The 27345-nt window shown below is 50.7% G+C and overlaps 1 protein-coding gene across 3 annotated transcripts in view; it reads left to right on the forward strand.

Moving 5' to 3' along the window:
• Positions 1 to 8446: 8446 nt before the first annotated feature.
• TMEM184B (transmembrane protein 184B) overlaps positions 8447 to 27345 on the forward strand; it is a 50265-nt gene continuing 31366 nt past the window's right edge. For 2 of the 3 annotated variants that reach the window (XM_070371589.1, XM_070371591.1), the window contains exon 1: positions 8447 to 8585. The gene's annotated coding sequence lies outside the window, so the exon portion shown is untranslated. Of the gene's footprint in view, positions 8586 to 8607; positions 8633 to 27345 lie in introns of those variants that run through there. The other variant, XM_070371590.1, reaches the window with a different exon arrangement.

Genomic DNA, 27345 nt, shown 5'->3' on the forward strand with positions numbered 1-27345 from the left:
CCTGAATATTCATCGGAAGGACTGATGCTGAAGCTGAAACTTCAATACTTTGGCCACCTGATGGGAAGAGCCGACTCATTAGAAAATACTCTGATGTTGGGCAAGATTGAGGGCAGGAGAAGAAGGGGACAACAGGGGATGAGATGATTGGATGGCATTACTGACTCAATGGACATGAGTTTGAGCAAGCTCTGGAAGACAATAAAGGACAGGGAAGCCTGGCATGCTGCAGTCCATGGGGTCACAAAGAGTCAGAAATGACTGAGCGACTGACCAGCCACAAAAGGAAAGGTAGTCTATTTGTTGTAGAGGGAAAAGACCACCTGGGAACAAGCCCCTCACACACACCACCCCCCCAAAAGAATGAGAGAAATAATGAGCTAATGAAGGTGTATGAAGCCTCACATCCAGCTGTGCCTCACATGTTCTAATTAAGTGAGCACTTAAATTCTCTTTCTTTCTTTTTTTTTTTTTTTTTAAATTAGTTTGAACTGGCTTTTAATCCGCTGCAACCAAATGGATCCAGTTCGGGTACTAAGTTAGTTGGGCCTTCAGCAGCCCCATGCCATAGACTGTACCATTCTTGTCAGCCGTGTGCAAAATTCCGTGTCAACACTTTTGTATGATGGGGAAACTGAGCCTCAGAAAGGCAAAGCCACCTGCCTAAGACCAACTGCTAGGAAGCAAGTGGAGCTGGCCCTGTGCTCTGCCTGCCACACCACACTGCCTCTCCAGGGCACTTGGCCAGAGCTCCCACAGCATCCTTGGGGGCAAGCAGGAGATGCAGAGACTGCAGGTAAGTGTATCTGAAGTGCTCTGGGCTCTAGGCCACTTGTCAGCTAGCACTGTTGAGGCCCTGGCTCTTTCCTCTGTACTCTCCAGCAGATGCTAGGAGTGGATTTGGGATCAGAGATAATCCAACCTGGTCCCCATTACCCACGAGAGGCCCTTAGTCTGGGGGTTGGGTGGGGAGGGGAGCCAGATGCATTCAGCTAAAATGATGCAAACAGAAGGGAACGACAAATCATTTCTTTAAACAACCTGTTTTCTTTGAAAACATTGCACGCTTTTTGCAAACGCATTTTGGAAAATGCAAACAAAAATTAAACAAGTAAAAGAGAGAGAAGGAGGAGGGGAAAGAAGATAATTAATATTCATAATCCTTTTACTTAGGAGAACCCACTATTAACATTTTGTTATATTTCCTTCCAATCTTTCTTCTAAGATTTATTATTATTACTTTTTTTAACTACAGGGTTCAGATCAGGCTGCCATGCAAATTTATTACTTTTTATTACAAATTTATTACCTTTTCCGATGAGTAGTCTTACTAATCATTGTCCCCTTGTTATTTGTAATGCATAGAGGCTGTTCTGATATCTACACGATATATATCATTGTGTGTGCCTGCGTGCTAAGTTGCTTCAGCTGTCTCTGACTCCTTGTGACCCCATGGAATGTAGCCTACCAGGTCCCTCTGCCCTCCTGCTCATGGGATTCTCCAGGCAAGAATACTGGAGTAGGTTGCCATGTCTTTCTCCAGGGGATCTTCCCGACCCAGGGATCAAACTCCAGCCTTTTACATCTCCTACATTGGCAGGCGGGTTGTTTACCACTAGGGCCATGGATCTACCATAAGTACTTAACTACTCTGTGATGAGTTTCAAATCATTTGTGATTTTTTTTCTTATTGGGGAGAAGCTAATTAAAACGGAATGGGGAAGGGAGGGTGGGGGAGGTGGGGATCTAGAAAGAACCAAAAGATGACATCTGAATTGGCCTTTGAAGGAAGAGTAGCTTGTTGCTGGAGGTGGAAAAAGACTCCTCCTGTAGCCAGTGAGCAGGGGTAAAGGTGTCTGGTTGGGCTGGGGAACTGTTACTGTTGTCCAGAACTAAGGGTTCCTGCTGGAGAAGTAAATGGCAACCCACTCAAGTATTGTTGCCTGGAGAATTCCATGGACAGAGGAGCCTGGCGGCCTATAGTCCATGGGGTCACAAAGAGTCAGACATGCTGAGCGACTAACACACACCAAGGGGACCTGAACTAGGACAGTGGCCCTGGGCATGAAAGGGCGAGGGGACTGATGTGAGTGACATCTTTGAGCCAGGGTGAATGAAAATTTGCAAGGAGTGAGGAGGTGACAGAGCAGGGAAACATTTATCTTCTAAATTAGACAGCCTGGGGAGAGGATGAGGAAAGATAAGGAGAAAACAATGTGGGCTCCCAGTGCCACCTGCTGCCAACCTGCCATGTCAGTCAGGCCAGGTGACTTTCTGTGTGTGAGCCCCTTTCTGAACAACCCAAACCTAAAAATACCCACCACCTGCCTCTGCTCCTGCCAGCCTGGGGCCTCTGTAAATTGAAACTCAAAGATTGCCCTTGGTGAACAGGGACTAAGAACTTGAATAAGGGTGTGGTTTGGTCTGATGCCAGATGTGTCTGTTTTCTAGGTTTCTATGCTAAATGTATAGCATAGAAACATAGCCTACGCTAGTAAAGTAATGCTCAAAATTCTCCAAGCCAGGCTTCAGCAATATGTGAACCATGAACTTCCTGATGTTCAAGCTGGTTTTAGAAAAGGCAGAGGAACCAGAGATCAAATTGCCAACATCCGCTGGATCATGGAAAAAGCAAGAGAGTTCCAGAAAAACATCTACTTCTGCTTTATTGACTATACCAAAGCCTTTGACTGTGTGGATCACAATAAACTGTGGAAAATTCTGAAAGAGATGGGAATACCAGACCACCTGATCTGCCTCTTGAGAAATTTGTATGCAGGTCAGGAAGCAACAGTTAGAACTGGACATGGAACAACAGACTGGTTCCAAAGAGGAAAAGGAGTTCGTCAAGGCTGTATATTGTCACCCTGTTTATTTAACTTATATGCAGAGTACATCATGAGAAACGCTGGACTGGAAGAAACACAAGCTGGAATCAAGATTGCCGGGAGAAATATCAATAACCTCAGATATGCAGATGACACCACCCTTATGGCAGAAAGTGAAGAGGAACTCAAAAGCCTCTTGATGAAAGTGAAAGTGGAGAGTGAAAAAGTTGGCTTAAAGCTCAACATTCAGAAAACAAAGATCATGGCATCCGGTCCCACCACTTCATGGGAAATAGATGGGGAAACAGTGGAAACAGTGTCAGACTTTATTTTTCTGGGCTCCAAAATCACTGCAGATGGTGACTGCAGCCATGAAATTAAAAGACGCTTACTCCTTGGAAGGAAAGTTATGACCAACCTAGATAGCATATTCAAAAGCAGAGACATCACTTTGCCAACAAAGGTCTGTCTAGTCAAGGCTATGGTTTTTCCTGTGGTCATGTATGGATGTGAGAGTTGGACTGTGAAGAAGGCTGAGCGCCAGAGAATTGATGCTTTTGAACTGTGGTGTTGGAGAAGACTCTTGAGAGTCCCTTGGACTGCAAGGAGATCCAACCAGTCCATTCTGAAGGAGATCAGCCCTGGGATTTCTTTGGAAGGAATGATGCTAAAGCTGAAACTCCAGTACTTAGGCCACCTCATGCGAAGAGTTGACTCATTGGAAAAGACTCTGATGCTGGGAGGGATTGGGGGCAGGAGGAGAAGGGGACGACAGAGGATGAGATGGCTGGATGGCATCACTGACTCGATGGACGTGAGTCTGAGTGAACTCAGGGAGTTGGTGATGGACAGGGAGGCCTGGCGTGCTGCGATTCATGGGGTTGCAAAGAGTCCGACACGACTGAGCGACAGATCTGATCTGATCTGATCTGATGCTAAGCGTAAGATATGGTGATAACCGAAACAAGGACTTTGCCCTGGAGGGGTCATGTGCAGGGAGAGAGAATCAGGAAGTCGTGAACAAGTGAAGATGATGCAACTGATGATAAATGTTGTTTGTGTGCTGGGAAAGCCCTGAGCAACTTCCTACCTGGGGGCTGGGAAGGAATTTGCCTAGAAGACTTTCTCTAGATGATCTCTGTTCATGCTACACATATTCTTTAAGCATGTTGTCCATACCAGCCCTAGTACTAAGTACTGGGATTATATCAGGCAACAACAAGGACAAAATCTTTGTTCTTCTAGAATTTATGTTTTACAGGTTGAAGACAAGCAGTAAAACAGGCGAACTGTGTTATGATAGACATTAAGTGATGTGGGGAAAACTAGAGCATGGAAAGGGGGAATCAGGACTTGCAGGTAAGGAGTTTGGCAATTTACTGGGTGATCAAAGCAGGCTTCCTGAGTGGGGAATGTGTCAGTAAACCCTAGAAGGAAGTGAAGGAGGGGGCATTCAGGTATCTGTGTGTGTGTTCAGTCACTAAGTCGTGTACGACTCTTTTGCAACCCCTTGGACTATATAGCCTGACAGGCTCCTCTGTCCATGGGATTCTCCAGGCGAGAACACCGGAGTGGGTTGCCATTTCCTTCTCCAGGGCGTCTTTCTGACCCAGGAATCGAACCTGGCACATCTTCTGCTTTGCAGGCGGATTCTTTACTGTTGAGCCACTGGGGAACAGCAATAGGTATCTGAGGGAACAGCACTCCCAGCAGTGGGGAACAGCCAGGGCAAAGGATTTGAGGCCAAGGCTTCATTTGTTCTAGAAACAGCAAGGGGTCAGCATAGAGGGAAAGAAACAGAGGAGATGAGGTTGGACGTGACTAGGTGGGTGGAATGTTAGACAAAGCAAGGCAAGATTCAGCAGGGATCTGTTAAGGTCTTTGGGTTTTACTCAGAGTGAATTGGCCAGCCAGGCGAAGGCTTTGAGCAAACAAGTGCTATGTTTTGAGTTAGATTTTAAAAGAATCCCTCTGGGGACTTCCCTGGTGGTCCAGGGGTTAGGACTTCGCCTTCCAATGCAGGGATGTAGGCTTGATCCCTGGTTGGGGAGCTAGTCTCCCACATGCCTCGTGGCCATACAGCAGAAACAATATTGTAACACATTCAATAAAGACTTTAAAATGGTCCACATCAAACAAAAAAAAAACAACGAACCCTTAAATAATAAATATAAGAATCCTTCTGGCTCCTGCACTGAAGTAGACTGGGTCACCAGGAAAGCCTGGAAAAACAGAAACAGGTTAGGAAAATATCGCATTCACCCTGGCCAGCTTCGGTTCAGTTCAGCTGCTCAGTCGTGTCTGACTCTTTGTGACCCCATGGACTACAGCACACCAGGCTTCCCTGTCCATTACCAACTCTCTGAGCTTGGTCAAACTCCTGTCCATCGAGTGGGTGATGCCATCCAACCATCTCATCCTCTGTCGTTCCCTTCTCCTCCTGCCTTCAATCTTTCCCAGCATCAGGGTCTTTTCCAATCAGTCAGTTCTCCACATTAGGTGGCCAAAGTATTGGAGTTTCAGCTTCAGCATCAGTCCTTCCAATGAGTATTCAGGACTGATTTTCTTTAGGATGGATTGGTTTGATTTCCTTGCAGTCCAAGGGACTCTCAAGAGTCTTCTCAACACCACAGTTCAAAAGCATCAATTCTTCGGTGCTCAGCTTTCTTTATGGTCCAACTCTCACATCCATGCACTTCTCTTGTGGGTCGACTGGTAAAGACTACTGGAGAAACCATAGCTTTGACTAGATGGACGTTTGTTGGCAAAGTAACGTCTCTGCTTTTTAATATGCTGTCTAGGTTGATCATAGCTTTTCTTCCAAGGAACAAGCGTCTTTTAATTTCATGGCTGCAGTCACCATCTGCAGTGATTTTGGAGCCCCCCCAAAATACAGTCTGTCACTGTTTCCATTGTTTCCCCACCTATTTTCCATGAAGTGATTGGACTGGATGTCATGATCTTAGTATTCTGAATGTTGAGTTTTAAGCCAACATTTTTACCTCTTTCACTTCCATCAAGAGGCTCTTTGGCTCTTTACTTCTTCTTCGATTTCTGCCATTAAGGATGGTGTCATCTGCGTATCTAAGGTTATTGATATTTCTCCCAGCAATCTTGATTCCAGCTTGTGCTTCATCCAGCCCAGCATTTCACATGATGTACTATGCATATAAGTTAAATAAGCAGGGTGACAATACGCAGCCTTGACGTACTCCTTTCCCGATTTGGAACCAGTCTGTTGTTCCAAGTCCAGTTCTAACTGTTGCTTCTTGACCTGCAAACAGATTTCTCAGGAGGCTGGTCAGGTGGTCTGGGATTCCAATCTCTTTAAGAATTTTCCACAGCTTGCTGTGATCCACACAGTCAAAGGCTTTGGCTCTGCATACAAATGGGCATATCTTTCCTTTTTTCCTTTGCCTTTAGCTTCTCTTCTTTTCTCAGCTATTTGTAAGCCCTCCTCAGACAACTGTTTTGCCTTTTTGCATTTCTTTTTCTTGGGGATGGTCTTGATCACTGCCTCCTGTACACTGTCACAAACCATAGTCATGTTCATAGTTCTTTAGGCACTCTATCAGATCTAATCCCTTAAGTCTATTTCTCACTTCCATTGAATATTGTAAGGGATTTGATTTAGGTCATACCTGAATGGTCTAGTGGTTTTCCCTACTTTCTTCAATTTAAGTCTGAATTTGGCAATAAGGAGTTCATGACCTGAGCCACAGTCAGCTCCTGGTCTTATTTTTGCTGACTGTAGAGAGCTTCTCCATCTTTGGCTGCAAAGAATATAATCAATCTGTTTTCAGTGTTTACCATCTGGTGATGTCCATGTGTAGAGTCTTCTCTTGTGTTGTTGGAAGAGGGTGTTTGCTATGACCAGTGCATTCTTTTGGCAAAACTCTGTTAGCCTTTGCCCTGCTTCATTCTGTACTCCAAGGCCAAATTTGCCTGTTACTCCAGGCATCTCTTGACTTCCTACTTTTGCATCCCAGTCCCCTATAATGAAAAGGACATCTTTTTTGGATGTTAGTTCTAGAAGGTCTTGTAGGTCTTCATAGTACCATTCAACTGGTCAGCTTGGGCTGCTATAACAGATTACTGTAAACTGAGTGCCTTACAACGAGAGACACTTACTTCTCATAGTTCTGGAGGCTGGAAGTTCAAGATCAGGCTGCCTGCCAGCATGATAGGTTCTGCTGAGGGCCCTTTTTTGGGTTATAGAGTGCCAACTTCTTTCTGTATTCTTAGGAGGCAGAAAGCAGGCTACAGAGTTCTCTGGGGTCTCTTTTTAAAATCCTATTTAAGTTTGCTCCAAAAGTTGCTCTGCTCCACCCAGATGAGCTAATCACCTTCCATCCCCAACTCCTAACACCATCACATTTGGGGGTTAGGATTTCAGCATGTGAATCTGAGGGGATACAAACATTCATTCCCTAACAAGAATATTGCAATAATTATAGACAGAAAATAAGCAAAGTGGTTGTAGCAGTGGAGATGGAGTGGAAGAGGTCAGAGTCTAGGTGGTGCCAGTGGTAAAGAACTTGCCTGCCAGTGCAGGAGATGTAAGAGAGTAAGAGTCGCAGGTTCAATCCCTGAGTGGGGAAGATCCTCTGGAGGAGGGCATGGCAACCCATTCCAGTATTCTTGCCTGGAGATTCTCACGTACAGAGGAACCTGGTGGGCTACAGTCCACGGGGTCACAAATAGTTGACACGACTGAAGCAACTTAGCACGCACCCAACGTAATTTCCTGGTCTAGTGGGTAAGCAGTTGAGAAGAAGGATCCAAGGGTAACTCCAGGAGTTCTGGGCTGGTGTCGGAAGGGGGGAGCTACTAACTGCTGTTGTGGGTAGGCTATGAGAGTGCAGGTCTCTGCAGTTTGAGAGGAGATGGTTCTGTTGTGGGTGTGTTGACTTTGAGCTCCTATTGGACCTCAAGGATGAGATGTGGAGTACACAGTTCAGGGGAGGAGTCTGGGCTGAGGATAGAAGTAAATGTGGGGATCTTGAACACACCAAAGCCAAAACTTGATTGGATTTTCTGTTTTTCAGTTAAACTGCTGTTTGGTGTGGACCTGGCACATAGAAATGAGGTGAGCGGGTTTGAATGATATCTGAAGAATTTGCTAGTTACGCTACCTAGAGCGAGGTGGGGCAAGACGCAAGCGCTGCTAAGTGGAGTGGGAAGAAAAACCTCTTCCTTTCTTTTGCAATTTCATTTCGATTATTGCACACAGCACTTCAGTAGACATTCATTCCACAAACACCTGCATCCTTCACACGATTAAAAAGCCGTTACTGTTTCATTTTCAAACAGGCCCAAATGGAGGGAATTAGGGTTAAAAGAAGTGAAGTTCCATACAGCCTGAGAGTGCCAGGACAGAGCTTGGAGCCCACGACTCTGTCCCTGCACCCCAAGAAGCTCAGTGGTGGGTGGGGTTGGGGGGGGGGTCGGAGGAAGGTGGGGGAGGCGACTCGACTGGTTTGCTAGAGGCTGGAGAGCCGAAATCGCTCCCACCACTAGGGGGTTTGGGGCCGCGGTCCCTTTAAGGCCGGGCGAGTGAGCTCAGCCTCGCGTTCGCCGCCCCGCCCTCCCCGGCGGCGCGCTCAGTGCGCAGGCGCGCCGCGGCGGCACTCGGCTGGGCCCGGGACGCGCCGGCCAGCGGCCAGACTTCGGGGCCGCGGTGCTGTCTGCCTGCCTCGCTCTCCCAGTCCGGCTGCCGCGCGTCGCCCGCACACGCCGCCGCCATGGGCTCCTGAGGTACCCTGCCCACCTGCCCTGCGCTGGAGGCCCCGAGGCGGGGGGAGGTAGACGAGGGCTCTCGGGAGCGGAGGGGCTGCTCCGATCTGGAGGGGCCCGTTCGGGGGGTCGTCCCCGCGGGTCGCCGTGGCCGCAGGTCCTCAGGCGGGAAAGGGGACGGAGGCAGCTGTCTTGGCAGCGGAGGGAGGGGGCGTCTGCGCCCCCGCCGGCCTAGCCCTGCGCCTTCTCCCCGCCCTGCGAGGTCGCGGGGCCGCCCGTGGGTGTGCCCTGGCCCCCTCCTCGCCAACGTGGCGGGGCCCGCGCCTGGAGTGTAATCGGACCTGCCCGTGGGGGTGGCTCGGGGAAGAGGGGAGGCGGGCTGGACAGGCCCTTTGCAAGTGGGATTGTGTGCGCCTGGTGGGTGTGCTGGCGCCTGGCACGACCGAGTGAGTGGGGGAGCTCCTGTGCCGGGGTTGGGGGGGGTGGCGCGAGGGGCGAGCTGTAATCTGGGATGGTGGCTGGCCTGGCAAGGCCTCCCGGGAATGCGTGCATGAAGGTGTACACGGCTTGCATACAGGTCTGCAGTCTGGAGGGTCACCGGCAGGGACCTGGGGCTCCAAGGATGTTTTCTTGGGAAAGGACCCCCGAGACTGGTTTAGGGTGTGTGTATGCCTGCCCTAGGTGTCCTCCCTGGACTAGCTGCTGGGGTCTAGTGCTGATGGACTCCAGGCCAAGGCTAGAGGATAGGGTTGAGAGGTGGGCATGAGTATCAGTTCCCAACTCATATATGCCCTCTGGAGTTGTGTAAGGCCAGGCATTACACACACACACACACCCCCAGGGCACTGTGGGACTAAGCAGGTGTTTGCACAGCTGATACCTGCGAGTGAGGCAAAGGCCATATATTATTTATCTGACTGCTTGGTGCTTTATGTAAGGAAAGAAGCAGCAATCAGTGCCCTGGAGGCCCTTGTGCCGCGGAGGCGGCCAGGCAAACAAGCTCGCACACCTGCCGAGGAGGCACAAGATCTCAGAGGTGTGACTCCTTCACAGGTTACCTGTGCAGCGTCCCTTCCTATCTCCTTTCCTTTTCGGTGTGCTGGAGGGTGCCGTGTGTGTGTGTGTGTGTGTGTATCAGAGCTTGGACTGTGGGTGGGAGGGGCCCTGCAGTCAGGCCTGCATGCCCATTTTATCAGGCTTTGAACATGGAACTCATGGTGCCTCTGGGATTCAGGACCTCTTGGGTCGGAGGGGGAATCCAACTTAAAACCAAGTAGTCACAATGATGTGAAAGATACAAAACAATAGGGGCACTGCAGAGTAGGTTCAGTGCTGGGGGAGGGGGCACATGGCCAGCAGAAAGGGCTCCAACATGAGGTGGGAAGGTGCAGAGAGAGCTGAGCTGAAATGGAAGGGTAACTAGCATTCCTGTGATGCTATGGTGCTTTCCATGTGTGTTTCCCCAGTTAGTTCTCTCTGAGGCTGTGAGAATACAGAACTGTTTGTTATCCCTCTTTACAAATGTGGAAAGCGAGACCCAGAGGGAGCACGTGACTCCTTGTCCATGTATGTGGGAGGCCCGGATGGAGTGGTCCATGAACCAGCACCACTCTCTTGCTGCCAGGTTTTGCTGCCTTGTAACTTACCTAGCTGGACTTCCTAGGTGGCTCAGGGGTAAAGAATCCACCTGCTAATACAGGAGATGTGGGTTTGATTTCTGGGTCGGGAAGATCCCCTGGAGTATGAAATGGCAACCCACTCCAGTATTCTTGCCTCGGAAAATCCCATGGATGGAGGAGCCTGGCGGGCTATAGTCCATAGGGTCACAAAGAGTCGGACAGGACTTAGCAACTGAGCACACACAGCTTACTGAGCATCTACTATGTGCCAGGCACTATGCTAGGGGCACAGGGGTTTAAAGATGAATAGGACCTGGTGCCTGGCCTCTGAGGGCTTCTGGTCTGCTGGGAGATAGACGTAGATAGTGACCTCAATCCAGACACGAGGCCCTGATAGCTAGTGTGCGTGGGGAAGGCACCGTTAGCTCCCTCCAGGAACCTCAGGCGACCTGGTTCTTTTGTGCAGCCTAAGGGGGATGTGTTGTCAGTTGCTCCCACGTGGTAGTAGTGGGTTATACCAGGAACCCCATCTAAAGGTCGCCAAGAGGGTGGGAAGAAGAGCTTCAAGGCAGAATGGGTGCAAGTGATCTTGTCCTAGTTCGCTCGGGTTGGCTGAGTTCTGCGGAGCTCGGGCTTCTGTCTGGAGGCTGTTTTCTCCTCTGCCTTTGAGGTTTTGCTCCTGGTTCCTGGCGGGCCGGCCGTGCTCTTTTCCCTGAGAGGGGCTCCGTGCTATTTCCAGTCCCTGCTGTGCTCATTTCTCCCTGTGAATTCCCTGGAGTGGAAGCAGCCTGGGAAGGCAGAGGACAGCCCTTCATTGTTTTGAAACCAAGTAACTGTGAATGCCCTCCTCACTCTGCTGGGCCTGGAGACTGGGGATTTGGTGTGTGAGCTGTGGAAGCAGCTGGGCCCTGGAAAAGCTCTGGGGTGGGGGGGGGTCTGCCGTTGAACCCTCATAGGTGGTGAGCACTTGCTGAAGACCTACTGTGTGCCCAGCACTGTGCTGAGTCGTAGGTTGTGTCTCTTGCGACGCAGTGGTTGGCTGAGGCTGTCCACTGGGTAACAGATACATGACAGACAGTGCTCTGCTTGTGGTGAAGACAGAGGGCCCTAGCGGAGCCAGAGGACAATAGGAACAACAGCTCGTTTATTAAGCACTTACTGTGTGCCAGGCACAGTTCAAAGCGCTTTCGTGAATTACTGCCTTTCATCCCCCATCACCCAGTTAGGTGGGGACAGTTTTCTCCACGTTTTTCAGAGGAGGCAGCCTAGGAGGGTAAAGCTGTACTGGTTGGGGAGCTTACCCTGGAGCCCACGCTCTTCCCCACTAACCGTGGGGTGTGCCAGGCCTGGAAGGATAGGGATGCTCTGCCCAAGGAGAGAGAGAGGGCCTTGCAGGCAGAGGGAGCCCCTGGGCAGAGGTGCAAAGGCCTGAAATACCTCGCCTCCCAGACATGGCTGCAAGGGCCCGGGGCCTGAAAACCTTTGAAGGCCCTGCTAAGGAGTTCAGACTTGACCCCAGAGTGGCCAGCAGGGAGTCCTGAAGGTTTCAAAAAGGAAACGACATACTCAACTGCGTATTCCAGGGCAGTATGTTGGTGCCTCTCCCCCTTGCTTCCTTCCTGCAGGTAACTCCAAGGACAATGGGCTTTTCTTCCTTTTGCTTTCCCTCCTTTTGCTTTCCCTCAGGTCAGTGGCATCCTTTTGGTCCCTGTAGCCTTTCCCTTCTGTTCTTCCAGCAGCTTCTGGTCTTGACAGCCCTGTGTGATGCAGGACGGGCCTCTGGAGCCCACTGCTGTCATGGTGGTTCTGGCCTGGCTGCTGTGGCTGGTGGTGGGGGTGGCTCTCTGAGCTGGAACTTCGGTTCTTCCCGGCTCTTCTGGGCCTGGCAGGTCCTCCCTGACTTCTCACCCTGAGGATCTGGACTAAGTGGGCAGCCCCCTTCCCCATCTTGCATCCTCCAGGCCCCCACGCTCATGAGTGCTATAAATACAGGCAGGGGTGGGGCTAGGGACGTAGCGGGAAGTGGGCATAGACAGCTGGGCTTATCTGCCTGATCCCACTTGTGGGTTCACGGAGGGCATGCCCGCCCTAGCCGCCTGCTTTGTTGGGTGTTGAGTAGCCAGCTGAGTGCCCCAGCCTGTCCCACCCTGCAGGGCTGAAAGACTAAGGGTCTTTGCACAGGATGTTCGGTGAAGCACAGCAGAGGGAGTCCACACCGGCATGGGAAGCCATGAGTGTAGGTCATGGGGAGAGGAGTCAGAGATGACTTTTGAGTGGAGTGCCTTGGGAGAGGAGGCTGAGGATTCAGAAATGGGACAGAAATGGTCACTGGGAACACAGGACCAAGAAGTGCCCCTTGGGGTCCCGGGGAGAGAGGGAGGTCAGCCAAGCCTTCTGGAGAGTGAATTGAGAGCTGAGGTTCAGTCTTCATTCTCATTAGCTGCATGGCCTTGGACAAGTTGCTGACCGGGTTTTGATTCCCATTCTTTAAAAATAGGGGGAGATGATGCAATTTCCTTCATCTGTGAAAGGGCAGGAGTAAGAGTGCAGCCGTCACATGCCGATGGTGTTCTAATGTCTGTGTGGAGTTCCCACAGCACTCGGCCCATAGTACGTGCTCAGTAAACAGTGGCTTTTATTATTACCTTCCAAGCTGTTTTGCTTATTCAGGAAAGAGGTGTTGCACACCTGTGTGTCAGTGCAGGGAGCCGAGTATCCATCTGGGGAGAGAACCGCTCCAGATGTCATGGGTACTCTGAGGGAACGTTGGGGCATTCCTGCCTGGGCAGGCACTTCTCTGACCAGGGAACATATAAGCTGTTACCTGGTGTAAATGGAAGTAGGTTCCAGGCAGAGGGAACAGCATATGCAGAGCAAAGGTCTGAGTTCTTTGTCTGCAAAACTATTTGGCATCAGGGCTCAGCACATAGTAGGCCCTCAGCACATAGTAGGCCCTCGGTTAATGTTAATTGAATGTGATCTTCTTGGCTCCAAGAGGACAGGAAGGGGAAGAAGTACAGTGTAAAGGGCCCAGGAGAGAAGATTTGGATGGTCCCCAAGTTTCAGGTTATCTCGTGTTCCCTCCCTGTCTTGTCTCCCTCTGCCAAGTGGCCTGCAGTTCAGGTACCTTAATTCAGTGCAGTTAAGCTGCTGGGTTGTCATCAGGGGCTCAGGCTTGGCCCCCACTTTGCCCAAGTCCTGGGAGGAGCGGCACTGGAATTAGGCAGCACTTGTTCACATTCCTGTTTGCTGCTGTTTTGGTGTATCTGAAACCCTATGCCAGGGCAGAACTTAGAAGGGTGGCATGGGCCTGCCTCTGTCTCATTGGTCGTTTTTCCAGTTTGGGGTTAATGGTGGCTCAGTGTCTGGCATGATTCCTTGCACAGAGTAGGTGCTGAAATAGTTTTTGACCAAACAAGCCAACACTTGGATAGCTTAATATCATTGCCACTCAGGATAAAGCTAGAATTGTTCTTGAGAAGTGACAGGTCAGAGCAGCATTGTTTATTAGTACTGAGCTTATATCAGAAATCGACAGGTACATTAGACAGCCTTGGGTCTGCCCAAGGGCAGGCTCTGTCTGATGGCCTGGAGGTCTCGGGCCTGGGCTGGGAGGCAGGAAGCCCCACAGTCACCTCCTTTTCCTTCTCTTCTGGGGCGGAAACCAGAGAGGGAAGATCCCACCCAGAAAGCCTTTGTGCCTAACCTGCGTCACTTCCAGCTTTACTGTGTTTTTATAAAGTTACACAGGACGAAATGAGCATTTCACGGAAAGCTTGCGATGTTTCAGCCTATGGAAAACAATAGGCATCTCTGCTTTTGAAAATAGTACTTGTTGGTTATAGTAAATTTGGAGCACAGAAGAGAGTGAAGGGTAAGAATAAAAATCACCCCGGATTTCCAATAACCAAGAAATAGTCACTGTGGAAAAGTGGCATAATCCTCCTAGGCATAATCCTGCGTTATCTCATTGTTCGTATCACGGCGGGGCACAGGCCTTTACCCATGCCATGAAAAAGGTAGCCATCAATGTGAAAGGATCGGAGAGGGGCTGAAGCAGTGCCTCCTAGTCCTTTGTGTCAAGCTTTCTGTGAGAAAGACGGGGTCCCCACCCTGTTTGCTGGATGGCCCTACGGTGTGAGGAGCAGGCAGAACCCTGCCCAGAGTCAGAGAGCCTGGTGCTGACCTTGGTGCAGTCACTTGCCCTGCAGTGGGGCTGCTCGTCACCTGCTGGCTGCCACAGGGCCCAGAAGAGGTCCTAGGTTAGAAAACCGTGAACCTCCTCCCACCCCCCAGAGGAGGGGCCTGGTTTCTGTTTTGGAGGGAGAAGCCGTCTTCATCGTCACGTGAAGATGGATGGAGAAGGGGTGTGTGTGTGTGTGCATTTTCTTTTCCAACCTGAAGTGTTTTTGGCGATCTTCCGGAAGACTTCAGTCTCCTGGTTGGGGAGCCATGATCTGTGGGCCCTGTAACTTCTGGCCAAGGGTGGTCCCAGGATGGCTGTCCCCCACCCTCACCTCAAGGCAGGGGGTGGCGTGAGACCTCTAGAAGTTACCGCGTCTGTCACCCTGAAAGGGATTTTCAGATCTGACAGCCTCCGCATTGGGAGTGAAATGTGTGTGGAGGTTGGTACCTTTATTTTTCTCCTACTGCAGCCCCTGTGGACAGCCTGCACCCAGGGAGGCCCTGTTCTTCTGGCAGGTGGCTGGGTACCTCCATCCTGCTGGGCAGGGCTGTTCACCAAAGCCCTCTGGGTCATCACTTACAGGAAAGCTCCAGGCAAAAATAACTAACCCCATGGTGGCGGCTGCTGTAGCTGCTGGCAGAGCCCTTGGTCTCTATGTCTCTAGCAGCTGTGTATGTTATTTTCATCTAGAATGAACAGAGAACCTGAGATTCCACGAGCAGTCATTTCGGGTGCCTGCAGACACAATGATAGGTGTTGGTAAAGGGATGTGTGTGAAGAAATGAACATTAATCAGTGTTCTTATATTAATTAGTACTAATATTCCTAATCCTCACTGGGATTGGTGTAAGGCTTTGCAGTTTGTGAATGACTTTTCACAAATAACATTTCATTTAATCCTCCCAAAGGCCCTGGCATCTTGGAAATTTTGCGCCCATTTTGTAGACAGATAGACTGAGGCTCAGAAGGGTGAATTTGCCTAAGAAACTGTGAAAGGAAGCACCCAGGTTTTCAGTTTCAAATCCTGTGCCCTCGCTGCTCTGAGTGGCCCCTCCAGCACAGCCATGGCCCCCAGAGAGCCTGCAGTCCCACTGGGAAGCCTGGCAGGTAGAATTGCTTCTCAGACTTGGAAAGCGTGTTAATAGAGAATCTGGTTGAAGCTGTGGGGGCCCCAGGAGGCAGCCCTGTGCTCTGCCTGCCGGTGAGCTGAGGAGCTGAGACTCCCCAGGAAGAGGGCAGCTGAGCTGGGGCTCTGATGGACAGTGGCAGTGGGCAGGTGGAGGAGCTGAAGAAGGCTTTGCAGGTAGGGGGGCCACCCAGAGCACAGGCCCAGGCCGGTGAGTGGAGGAGCGGAGGGAGTGAGCTCGTCTGGAACAGTAGGTGTCAGGGCATCGCTTCCAGGAAGAGAAGTGTGTCTCCCCATGAGCTGGTCGGTGGGTTTTAAACAAACAGTATGTATGAAAGTCTGGACTTGACAAGGCGGTATGTATTTGCTTCACAAAGAAAGGTTGATGCATGGGGCAGTGGTGACAGAAGGTTAACAGCCGTAACCTCAGTGCATCTGAGTATGATTTGACTTGCAGGAGGCCCTGGCCATCCAGTCTGCTGGAGCAGGGCACAGGCTGGGAACGGGGAAGGCTGGCGAGCCTTCTGCCCCTCGAATGCTGCCTTTGGTTTGCCAAGAGGTATCTCCCACTCGACTGGGGCAGAAGACCACTTCTTCCATTTGCAGTTCTGGGTCGTTGAGCAGAATTTGTGGGGGTGGGAGGAAGCCCCACCCTGCCTGCTGCGTTTACCCAGCTGTCCTGTCTCACAGGGAGGACGTGAGGCATCCAGAGGCCCGCCTCCGTCCTCTGCCGGCCGCCGCTTGATGAGCGAGGGTTGGGTGGCCGTGGCTGTTACGTAACAGGTCTGATGGACGCAGCAGTGAATGGAATGGAGCCTGAATGTGTCATGCAGGGCTGCGGTGTCCCTCCAGCTCATGCAGGTGCATGTCACTGGATCAGGATGGCCAGACTGAAAGCACCCCGCCTTCCTGGGCTCCGCACTCCCACCCCTCCCCACCAGGCCTTCTTCGTGGTCTGCCCGCCCCTCCCCTGGCACCTTTGCCCAGAGAGACCAATTAAAGCTGGGTGTCGTGGTGACTGCGTCTTCATCCGCACTCCCACTGGCCCTGGAACCAGAGCCTGTCTGTGCCAGGAAGGGCCGAGGGGGTGAGCAGGTCTGGCCCTTCACTCACAGGTGAGGAAATGCGAGTTCGTGGACCAGGGCACTAGCGAACCAGGGCCGCTCCAGGTCTAGAGCCATCTCCTGACCCAGCGCTCTCTGTCTGCTGAAAATGGGGCTTTACTGTCTCTTCATCTGGATGTCCGTGGGGCTACCTGTTGTCAGTATTTTCCTCAATAATTCGGCTTCTTTCTTGGATGAGCAATTAAAATGTATCCTGCGTCTCCAGCAGTGTTTTTAAAATTACAGATGCTTGAGGCTCTCACCCGGCAGTTGCACTTCTAGGAGTTTACCCTACAGATGAAATTCCACGTGTACAAAGTGACTGTGCAGTTAGTCACAGCTGCCTCTTTTTTAATAGAACAAGGTTGGAAGCAACCTGAAAGTCCATCCGTAGAGGGCCAGGAACAAATTATGGTCCATCCACACCATGGACCACTGTGCAGCCGTAAAAAGTTAGATGGAGACTGCTTGCCATCCACAGATACAGAGCAATCACCAAATGGATGTCTGTGAACGAGGCAGGTGCAAGACGTGTGTGTCTGCTGTGCCTCCGTCTGTGTGAAAGTGAAGGGAAGTGGAAAGTGCATTTGCTTCTGTGTGTGCTCAGGGTCTCTAGGGGTTCACACAAAGTCGGTGACTGGGGTGCCTCTGGGGTCGAGGTGGTGCCCGGGAGCTGTTCACTGGAGACCCCTCATACCTTTTGAGTGCCGATTCATGTGACTGTGTGACTTTTTCAAAAACTTAAAATGAATACAATTAAATAAACAAGAAGCACAGGAAATGTATCCTCACCTCTTGCCAATGCAGGAAGGCCAGGGCTACCCTGTCAAGGAGCAGCGTCCTCACTCAGGCCCCTGTTGTAGTTGTTATAGTCGTGTCCAACTCTTTGCGACCCCATGGACTGCAGCACACCAGGCTTCCCTGTCCTTCACTATCTCCCGGAGTTTGTTCAGACTCATGTCCATTGAGTCAGTGATGCCATCCAACCATCTCATCCTCTGTCCCCCGCTTTTCCTCCTGCCCTCAATTTTTTCCAGCATCGGGATCTTTTCCACTGAGTCGGCTCTTCACAACAGGTGGCTAAAGTATTGGAACTCAGCTTCAGTATCCCCTTCCCAGTGAATATTCAGGGTTGATTTCCTTAGAATTGACTGGTTTGTTCTCCTTGCTGTCCAAGGGACCCCCTGACCATCAGTTAATCAAGAATGCAAGCTTGGGTCTCACGAAGTGGACCAGACGTGGAAGTTTGGGTGTTTCTTGGGAAGTCTGGTCCCTAGCCCCAGCCCTGGAGAAATGGAGCCCCCTCCCTCTGGTCCCTCTGAAGTACCGCTGTTGTCTAGCTTGGTATTTAAATCCCTGCTCTGATATGTTTGTTTTCTGACCCCTGAAATCTTCAGGGGTTCCCCCTCTGACACATGAATGAAGTCCCTGCCCCAGGCCCTGCTTACTGGGCCCCTGGCTGAGCCACACTTGACTGGGCACCCTTTCCTCCAGGTGCCTCCTCGCCTGCCCACCTCCGTGCTGTTGCTCACGCCATTCCCTCTGCCTGCCTGCCTCTCCCTCCCAGGCGGTCTCCACGTGCCCAAATCCTATCTACCTCTGAAGGCCCAGCTCAGTTTCCACCTCCCTCTGCCCTCTGACCTCCCGTTTCTTTATCTCTTCCTCTCCGCTGGCACTTAAGCCTTTTACACTGCGTCCTAGGTGTGATTCCCCACTGGGCTGCAGGTTCCTTTAGGGCCAAGTGCACTTCACAGCCCCTGTTTTGTTAGATGTTTGCACTTTTGATAGAGGGGGTGAGTGGTGGCTGCCCTCTTCGTGGTGGGATCAGGAGCCGAGGCAGGGCAGGGCCTGTTTCACATCTGTGAACCGTGGTGCCTGGCACAGGGCGGGCGCAGCCTCGCGGCAGGAATAACAAATCTCACGGCCCAGTGCTCTGGGTGCATTCTTTCCCTGATCCTCGCAAGGACCCAGGAAATGCTGTGCTTTCCACTGTGGTTCCCCCGTAGGCTGAAGAAGCAGAGCAAACGTCGGGTCCAGGTCACACGGTGAGAAGCAGGATCGGACACAGGTCTGGCTGCCTCCAAAACTCCTGCATTGGATCAGTTTTTTTCTACCCCTTTCCCTGACTCAGCAGTGATGCCAGCAATCCCTTGGCCAACTCTCATCACCTGCCCCACTGGTCACGGGCAACCTTGCATTGTTGTTTGAGTGTATTAATATCTTCTTCCCTAGTGGACTGTGAGCTCTTAAGGGCTAGAGCCTTGCTTGAGATACCCTTTGGACTTAGCACACAGAAGGTGCTTGAAGGTATATGTTCATTAACCTGCTATAGTAAAGTACACAGGTAGGTGTACAGTGCGATGATTTTTACATCTGTAAATACCCGTGTAAACCACTGTCCAGCTCAAGCTGCAGAACATTCCCAACCTTTCCCTGGGGCTCCCTGGGGCCTCCTCCGGGTCAAAACCTCTGAGGGAACCACTGCTCATACCTCACCACTATTGACTGGATCTGGCCTTGAAAATGGAGTCATGTCTTTAGAAGAGTCACCCAGGTTGTGTTGAGCAGTCCTTGCTCACTGCGGCATGGAAGTCCATGCTGTTTCAATATACAGTTGGTCCTTGAACATGGCTTTGAACTATGTGGGTCCACTTACCCATGGACTTTTTTTCAATAAATGTGCTCACAGTGCTGCCTGATCCATGGTTGGTTGAATCTACAGATGTGGATGCAAAGGGCTGACTGTAAGTTATGCGTGGATTTTCCACGCCTGAGGGCTGGAGCCCCTCACTCACTGTTCATGGACCACTGTTTATTCACTCTGAGGTTGGGCATTTGGTTTGTGTCCAGGTTTTGGGTGTTTTAAACAGGGCTGCTATGAAATGTCTTGTTCTTATCTGTGGGACACACGTGGATTCCTGTGGGGTGTGCACCCAGGGTGGAATGCTGGCTCAGCCCACTCAGTACGTACATGTTTTCATGAATGACCTTCAGGCTGGGATTTCTCACTGGGTACCCAGGGCTGAAGCTGGACTTCTTGCCAGAGGAGTCCCAGGGGTCGGGGCAGGTTCAGGGGTCTCAGCTTCCACCGTCTGTTCTTCCGGGCCAGCGGGACTATTGAGGTTGAGGGTTTCTCATCCCAAGGGAACCCATTTGCTTAGGGCTGGATTGGGTTTAGCTGGCTGAAAAGGTGGTTTCATTAGAGGGACACAGAGTCTAGTTAGAGAGGCTGAGCACTGGCCCATCTGTTCTCAGTTTAGGAGAAAACTGTAAGGGTCAAAATTTGGCCTGGTATGTATTGGAAAAAAACAAAACAAAACTTAATTACAAGGCTGAATTAAGTAAGCTCTTGCTGAAGGATTTTGGATTACTTTGTTCTCTTTCATTTCTGCACCTACCCCCTGTCCCTACCACCAAGTGAAGGATAGATACACGATTGGATGGTTTTTCTTTCCTGTTGAGAGATTCGTGGGAACTTGGCCCCAGGAGAAGAGGAACAGATGCCGAGCCACTGGAGTGGCCTTGGCTTGTCTGTGTTGATCCCAGGGGAGTGGGACCGAGAGACAGGACCCTGCCCCCTCGGGAGGGCATGTGATACTCTTTCCGGAGGCTAACCAGGCAGAACCGCCCAGCCCCTGGCTGCTCTTTCCCTCTAATCCCCTCTGGAGAAAGGCCAGGCTGAGGGCTGCTGACCTGCTCTGATGTGGGTCAGCCTCCCCCAAAAGGCAGCCACCCAGAAGTTCCCAGAGCAGATAGCCCCCGGAGACCGGAGGGCCTGTCATCCCCCCGGTGGCCGAAGTGGGAGCAGTGGCCAGTTCAGATTAACCGTGCTCAGATCAAGTGCTGCCTAGTGAGCTCTGCGAAGGTGAAAGTTTCTCCATGGATCTTAAAGAGCTGAAATCCCTCCCAGGCTGTGTTAATATTCCAGAGACGTGCTGGTGAGCGTGTTGGAGCCCAGCTTGGCTCATGGGTGTATAGCAACCGTCCGAGCAAGCACTTCGTGGCTGCAGCTCAAAAGGGTTTGGATCGGAACCTATATGAATGAAAATATGACCTTGGAAGGTTTAAAACAGAGCTGACCACTGGAGACAGGACTGGCCCAGGTCTCAGAGACTGTTGGGTGGGTGCCTTCCCACCCTGGCCAAAGGAGGGAATGCCTGTGAAACAGGAGCGAATTGTCACAGATAATGCCATGCCCTCCTGACCCTGTCCTCGGTGCTGTGTAGTAACTTGTTTATTCCCTACAGTTCTCTCGAACCTAAGTGTGGCTGCAGCCCCATCTTAGCACTGAGGAAGCTGCAGCAAGGAGAGGTTGTGTAACTTGCCCACAGACACAGAGTGAGTAGGTGATGGGGCTGGAAGTCAAGTCCTGCTGTCTGACTCCAGAGCTCACGGCTCTTTAACAGCCCTTGGAAATCCAGGGCCTGACAGGATGGTGCGGGCAGCGTGAGGAGCCTTTTACCAGGATTCTGTGGGCAGATGGCCTTAGCCCTCCAGACCCCTGTTTTCCTCATCTGTAAACTAGGTGTATTAATTTTCCACTGCAGCTGTCACAAACTGCCAGCAACTTAGTGACTTAAAAGATGAATTTGTTATCTTTGGGTTTTGCAGTCAGAAGTCTGAAATGTATTTCACGGCTCTGAAGTCAAGGCGTTGACAGGGCCCCATTCCTTCTGAAGCCTCGAGGGGGGAGAATCTATTTCCTTGCCTTTTCCAGCTTCTAGAGGCCACTTGCATTCTTTGGCTCAGGGCCCTTCCTCCAGCTTCAAAGCCTTTATTTTCCCCTCTTGTAAGGACCCTTGTGATTCTGTCTGGCCTACTCAGATAATCTGGGATAATCTCTTCATCTCAAGAGCCTTAATCACACCTGCAAGGTTCCTATGGCCATTTAAGGTAAAATGTTCACAAGTTCAGGTGAATATCTTTGGGATGCCATTGTTCAGCTGTCCACACAGGAAATCTGCAGGGGACACGAAACGGCGAGATAGCGCCCAAGCATGGAGTGAGATGATAGAATAAAATCTGGGTGAGACGGTAAAATACCTAAGTTCCAAGGCAGGTGGCTGAGTCTGGGGACTATACATAGCTCTGTAGCTTTTCTGGAAAAGGTGGGTGTCTTCAGAACGGGAGTCAGCCAGAAGATATCTTTCCCAGAGAAGGACGGGGTGGGGCTCTATTAGCAGCCGTGAGCGTCTGCGTCACTCCGGGTTGTTTGCTAAGCTGTGGCGTGGTTCATCAAACCTGCCAGGGCCTGGTTGAATTTGACTTGAGACCCTCCCATCTCCCTGTACGCTGATCCTGTGACCTCAGGTGCCTTCTGGGGGCTGATAGGAGGCGTGGAGGACATTCATAAACCAGCACTCCTCGCTTGTGTGCTGGGTTTGCCTGACCTTGTCCCCCCAGTCCCGGGCTTTCTGCACCTGCCAGGTGAGCTCTGCCCAATCTTGCGGCTTGCTGCTCCCCGAGGCCCTTCCAGAAGACCCTGTTACCCTGCCAAGATGCTGTGACTCCAATCAAACCCACTCCACACGGCTGTCAGGAGTGCTTTGTCCACTGTAGAGTCCACAGGCCACCTGTCAGGCAGGACGCAGTGCCCCTCACCTGACAAGGTGTCCTGCTCTGGGTGCACCCCGCTGAGTGTCCTTGTCACCGTGTCCCCACAGCAGTCATTCACCAAGCACATTTCATCATGGTACTTAGTCCCTGCCCTCATGGAGCCCGACTCACAGGATGTTAAGGGAACAGATTTAATGCCACTTGTGGTAGATAATGGGAAAGGCCAGGGAGGACATGCCATGTACAAGCAGCTACAAAGGCAGGGAGGAGGGGGAGGTGGTAAACATCCGGGGGCAGGTGGCACAGGAGAAGGTGTTGTTCGTGGGGTTGGTACAGGGCTGGTGGGTGGTGTCATAGAATGTTAGAGTTGGAAGGAGTTGCAGAGCCCGAACATTCATTTGGTTTCCCCCGCCTTTATCCAGCCAAAGCCTGTTGAGTGCTGACCACATCCAGGCTCTGAGGTAGGTGCTAGAGATCAGAGCTGCACATGAGACATGGCCTCTGACCTCCACAAGCTTGCAGGCTGACTGGGAAGAAGACAAGAAAGAGTAAACCACCTTCCAGAGGTTCCTCAACCAGTGTCTCTGCACCAGGAGACCTTTAGCCCTGTTTTATTGGGAGCTTCCTTCTTTTGGAAGCAGCCAGAACATTTTGCTATCTTGTGCCAGTTGGTTCAAACATCCCTATCTTGGCAGGTTCTCACCTTCCTGTTGCTTACACCAGGTGGACTAAGTTCTGATGGAGCACTTGGGACAAATCCCTTTGCTGTCAGTGGCGTGGCCTCTCCACATTGGAAGACGTGTGTGAGACAGTGTAACTCAGCCTCCATCCTTTGCCCTGGCCTATCCTTTCCTCCAGCCAAACATCGAGGTCCTTCAGCAGAACTCTGAATGGCGAGGAAGGGACCAAGTGACAGAAAGCCGGCGGCCTGCATTATGTGGCTTAATGCCTGGCGTTTATCAGTCATCTGATTGATCCTTCTCTTCCAGATCCCTGCTGTGTATCTGGTGCTATGCCAGGCTGAGAGATAGATGACTCAGGTGTGGGGAGACGGGAACATTGTCGGAACAAACCTCATGGAGACAGCTGGGAGGGAGTGAGCCGGCCCTCACGGAGGCTGTGATGCTGAGGATGGCTCATGAGTGAAAGTGGTCACTTGCCACAAGGACCAGGGCTGAGAGGAGGGTGTGTTGGGACCGGGGCCAGGTCACATGTAGAGGGACCCTGTGTTGCCAGCACTCAAGGAGGAGGCAGGGAGGGAGGCTGGGGCTTGGCTGCCAAGGGCTCTGGACCTCTGCATCCCACCATCAAAGCCTAATGTATTCTCAGATAATTTCAGATCAGGAGGAGGGATGTGGGCATTTTTGAAGATAAGTGAAAAAATAAACCACACTTGATTCCTGCTTCCCGCAGCATCACCTCCCCGAAGTGTTGGAGGATGGTCAGGGCCGTGTCCCTTCTCCTCCTTTCTGGAATCCAGAACGCTTGAAATCCCAAAGGTTCTTCCTAAGTCTGCAGCAAGCTAATTTTGTGGCAAAAATCTGACCTGAATTGATGCGAGACTAATTATGGTCTTTAAAAATATCTCACCTTTCTCTGTGGAAATACTATGTGTTTGATTTGGGGGTGCCACCCAGACCCCTCTAGGAGTGTTACCACGTAACAGCACCATGCACACGTGCTAAAGTCGCTCCAGTCGTGTCCGACGGGAGTCCAGAGGGTCGCAAAGAGTCGGACACGACTGGAGCGGCTTCACTTTCACTTTTGACTTTCGTGCATTGGAGAAGGAAATGGCAACCCACTCTCCAATGGGCTGCTGTCTGTGGGGTCACACAGGGTCAGACACAACTGAACTGAAACGACTTAGCGACAGACTGTAGCCCACCAGGCTCCTCTGTCCGTGGGATTCTCCAGGCAAGAATACTGAAGTGGACTGCCCTTTCCTCCTCCAGGTGATATTCCCAACCCAAGGATTGAACCCAGGTCTCTTCTGTCTACTGCAGTGGCAGATGGGTTCTTTACTATTAGTGCCACCTAGGAAGTTCATAGAAAGAAAAAGAAAGTGAAGTCTGACTCTTTGCGACCCCATGGACTGTAGCCTACCAGGCTCCTCTGTCCATGGAATTTTCCAGGCAAGAGTACTGAAGTAGGTTGCCATTTCCTTCTCCAGGGGATCTTCCCAACCCAGGGATCTAACCTGGGTCTCCCGCATTGCAGGCAGACGCTTTCCTATCTGAGCCACCAGGGAAGCCCATACAGCACCACAGTTCAGTTCAGTTCAGTCGCTCAGTCGTGTCCAACTCTTTTCGACCCCACGAACCGCAGCACGCCAGGAGTCCACGTCCGTCACCAACTCCCGAGTCCACCCAAACCCATGTCCGTTGAGTTGGTGATGCCATCCAACCAATACAGCACCACAGTCCTTCCTTATATCTGAACAGCTCTTGAGTTGGTAAACTCTTTGGCCCAAGGGTCCTGCTTACAGCATGGTGCACCCAGAAAACCAGTTCGGTCACCTGCCCAGTCACTGCTGGGTAGCGGCACCGAGATTCTAGCCCGGCTTCCCTGACTCAGAGCCTACGACCGAGTGCAGCAGGGGCAGGCGAATAAGGCCCACGTTTGGGGCCACCTTGCTGCTAGTGGGCTGCCGGAAGAGAGAGGCAGGACCAGGCCTTGACTGTGCTTCCATTCTGGTTCAGCCTGGGACTGAGGGAGGCGGGAAGACAGAAGCAGAGAGACTGAAGAGAAAGTTAGGAGCCGTGTCAGTGACTGGCTTTTCCCACTGCTTACAACATCACTCCAGACTTTCTTTACTCACATGTCCCTATCAGTAAAAGAACTTTGGGGACATGTGCCCCCATTATATGGATACTGTTGTAGTTATTATATACTTGTATTTTCTTATTGTTACATTGCGAACTTTGGAGAAGGAAATGGCAACCCACTCCAGTATTCTTGCCTGGAGAATACCATGGACAGAGGAGCCTGGTGGGCTACAGTCCATGGGGTCGCAGAGTCGGACACGACTGAGCGACTAACACACACACATACATTGCGAGCCTAGTCACTCAGTTGAGTGCCATCTCCTCTTGCAGGGGATCTTCCCAACCCAGGAATTGAACTCAGGTCTCCTGCATCTTCTGTGTTGGCAGGCAGATTCTTTACTGCTGAGCCACTGGGGAAGCCAGTGTTTACACAAAAACTGTAAAGATACACTGTTACAATACATGTATCATAAAACCTACACTAAAACTGGAAATCAGAAGATGAGTTAAAGATGTAATGATTTTTAAAAATTGTTAGTAGTTCAAAAACCTTCTGGCTTCATGTACTTATTTTTGAAAACTGTGCTCTGATGCTGTGGGAGAGACCAGTTTGTTTAGTTACTTTGTTTTAATGGCTGCCCTCCCTGAAAAAGATCCCTGCCTGGGACACGTAGCTGCACACAGAGGAAACGCATCACTGGCTTGTTTTCTAAATCGGGTTACTCATTTTTCCATCCCATGCACGCGTATGCAGAGGATTTGTTGAAATTTGGCTAGTACATTTCCATCCTCCCCGAGGCCAATCAGATGTTCCTGTAAACTAAATGGAAGGTATTTTAAAGTTCTTAACGCATGAGTCCAAAACCCACTCAGATGCTTTGGAAATTTTTAAACAGATTAGAAAATTCTGTTACGTAGGCTTTTAGGAGCTCAGATATGAGCATTTTTTTAAGTTTCAGCATATTGTTTTGGGTGACATACTTTTGTAACAGAAGTGTTTTATATATACTTTTCTGGAAACCTCTGCCCTAACTGAGGTTTCTTTTAAAGAGCAGTTCCTTTCTCATTGACTGTGAGAACAAGCCTTTCCTGTGAGGGACATGTTAAACATGCTTAAAGATGTTATTAGGCTTCCCTGGTGACTCAATGGTAAAGAACCCGCCTGCTAAAGCAGGAGATGCGGGTTTGATCCCTGGGTCAAGAAGATCCCCAGGAGAAGGAAATGGCAACACACTCCAGTATTCTTGCCTGGGAAATCTCATGGACAGAGGAGCCAGGCAAGCTACAGTCCATGGGGTCACAAGAGTCGGACATGACTTAGCCGTTAAAATAGCACCAAAAGATGTTTTTGAAACATCCTTGGGAAGCATATCTCTGACAGCCAATGGTCACAGGGAAAAATGGGCAAGTAGAACTTTTTTTTTTTTTTTGGTTAAAGAAAGATGTGTTGAGGTCAGTGATAAGGTTTGACAAATCTTTTTGATTGTGTTTCTACAAGATAACCAGTAAATCTCTGATAGAGACGCTTTCCTGAGTCAGCGCCCATCTCATTACAGATTTGGTGGGAAATTCTCCTGTTCTGTGGTCGGAAACTTTATTATGAAAAGTGTCTAACGCAGGAAGTAGAGCGCCTAATAGACTATGTTTCTACCTGCCAGTCACTCAGCTGCAACAGTTAGTGACATCTGGCAGCCTTGTTAGCATCTGTCTCTTTCCCCCTTTCCAAAGAGCAAAATCCCAGCTGTCGTGTTCTTTTTCATCCTGAAGTAGTTCAGTATGCATCTCTACTTGATAAGGACCTTTTAAAACCTTTTAAATTTTGAAATAATTATAGGCTCATAGGAAGTTGCAAAAATAGTACATAAAACCCCATGTACCCTTCCTCCGCCAAGGCTAACATCTCAAAATTGCTGTAGGCCAATATCAAAACCAGGATGTGGACATTAGTATAGTACTGTTTTTTGAAAATATTTATTTATTTGGCCGTGCTGGGTCTTAGTTGCAGCATGTGAGATCTTTAGTTGAGCCGTGAAAACTCCTAGTTGCTTCATGTGGGATCTAGTGCCCTGACCAGAGATTGGAACCTGGGGCCGGTGCCTTGGGAGCGTGGAGTCAGCCACTGGACCGCCAGGGAAGTCCCTATGGTACTGTTAACCAGACAGCAGTTGTTTAGGCACTAAATCGTGTCTGACTCTACAGTCCATGCACTGTAGCCCACCAGGTTCCTCTGTCCATGGGATTTCCCAGGCAAGAATACTGGAGTGGGTTGTCATTTCCTTCTCCAGGGCGTCTTCCCAACGCAGGGATCAAACCTGCATCTCCTGCACTGCAGGCGGATTCTTTACTGCTGAGCCACCAGGGAAGCCCAGCTAGACAGCAGAGGACAGACCTACTCAGTTTTCACTGTTTTCTTGTGTGTGTCCTTT

This window comes from Bos mutus, chromosome 5, assembly GCF_027580195.1.
Source record: "Bos mutus isolate GX-2022 chromosome 5, NWIPB_WYAK_1.1, whole genome shotgun sequence".
Lineage (NCBI taxonomy): Eukaryota > Metazoa > Chordata > Mammalia > Artiodactyla > Bovidae > Bos > Bos mutus.